This window comes from Epinephelus moara, chromosome 5, assembly GCF_006386435.1.
Source record: "Epinephelus moara isolate mb chromosome 5, YSFRI_EMoa_1.0, whole genome shotgun sequence".
NCBI lineage: Eukaryota > Metazoa > Chordata > Actinopteri > Perciformes > Serranidae > Epinephelus > Epinephelus moara.
The window spans coordinates 608,438-610,261 of NC_065510.1; positions in this window are offsets into that span (position 1 = coordinate 608,438).

Consider the following 1,824-nt stretch of genomic DNA (forward strand, 5'->3'; position numbering starts at 1 on the left):
CTCTAGAATGTTTATTTTCCAAGCGATTGCAACACCATCTAACAGCCAGTATTAGCATACATGTATGACATGAATGCAGCTCTGTGACTTAACACAGTTAAGATGCTTAACAGTTTCTGGTGGAGGTTTCTCAGCATAGAAAGTGTTTCATTTTTTAACGCCAGCTATTCACTTTGAAATGTTTAAGGCTGAATACTCTCCAGCTAACGCTTTGACTCGCTCATGAAGCCTGCTAAGTGAAAAAAAAGTGAGATATCCAAGTTAAATTATGCAGCTCTCTGTCTCTGAGGCTCTCCACAGAGGTGCCTGGGGAGAAGGTGATAGACAGTATCTGCATCCTCCACCGCTAACTACAGCACACTTGAGGTGAAGAGGGAGAAAGTGCTTTAGCTAAAAGCAGGACTCTCGTTTCCCAAGCACTTAGAAAAAAACTCGCAGTGATGCAGGGAGAGGATGCACTGGGGAGAAACAGAGACGACTGTGTGGTGAATAAGGTCAAGTGCTTTGGGGGGGAAAAAAGCTTGTATATGAAAAGGGCCTGCATGCATTGTGGATGTGAAAAGAGTCACGGGGAGTGATCCAATGAGAAAGAGGGACAGCTCAACGTTAGCCTGCATGTTGGCTGAAAGTGCTGGAGGCCAGCTCAGCGGATGTGGACGACAGATGGGACTGAGAGCCACGACTGGAACATTTCCTCTACAGGGGGAAAGCTGGGATCATGTCAGCCTCTCTCGTTGGGTCGTGACCAGTATCAAGTCCTCAGTGTTCAGATGTGGTCTGAATTTGAATAATCTGTGTGGAAAAATAATCACGAAACACTGTTTTCAGTTTAAGGTTTAAGGTCAGTTCATCAGATAATGTTGTGACCAAAAATCAAAGAGCCTTGTAGGGTCAAGCTGCAGCAGTGCACCCTATTGTGTGGGTTGTATTGAATAACAATAGGATTCAATTGACAACAGCTTGCATACCACGCATGTTTGAGCCAGGCAGTGGAGGACTGTAACTCACTACATTTACTCATGTGCTGCACTTACAAATACAACTGTGAAGTCCTTGTACTTTACTTGAGTCTTTTCATGTCTCTTTCTACTTCCACTCTTTTACATTTATCTGACAGCTTTAGTTACTTTACAAATTAAGAGTTTTACACACAAAACATATGAAGCGCTTATAAAAAATTATGTTTTGTTATAAATGACCCAAACATTTATACAAGTACAGCTGAAGCAATTAGATGATTAACCAACAGCTGATTGACAGAAAATGTATTTATCATTTAAAGGAACAGAGTGTAAGATTTAGCGGTATCACACGGTGAGGATTGCTAACACATTCTCACTCAGACCATGTCACATACCAATGTTTGGTCATGGACTTTCACGTCCACATATGACACGCAAGGTACCCTGGGTGCGTTGGTTTTGCCTGTTACTGTACATCACTGTCTTTTTTCAAAATACACTTAAATTTTCACAGGAAAGTTACCGTTTGCACACAGTCTCTTTCAAAATAAAAGCTCTATGTCAGTGCAACACCACAAATGATCTTTTCCCCATCAACTGTTTTTTATTGAACTATAACCCAATTCCATTTTCATATACAACTAGTCTATACCCATTGAGTACAGCATTCCATACCATGAATTAGTCATACCAAAAATTAGAAAACAAAAAAACACCAACATTGGTCCACAGGGGGAGCCACAGTGATCGGTCGCATTTTAGCCATTTTGAAGCATTTTTCTGTTGTTATAGCGCCACCCAGTTGCCAATTAGAGTTAAATTTCTCCAGTCACCTTGAGGCGTCCTGTTCTACATATCTACC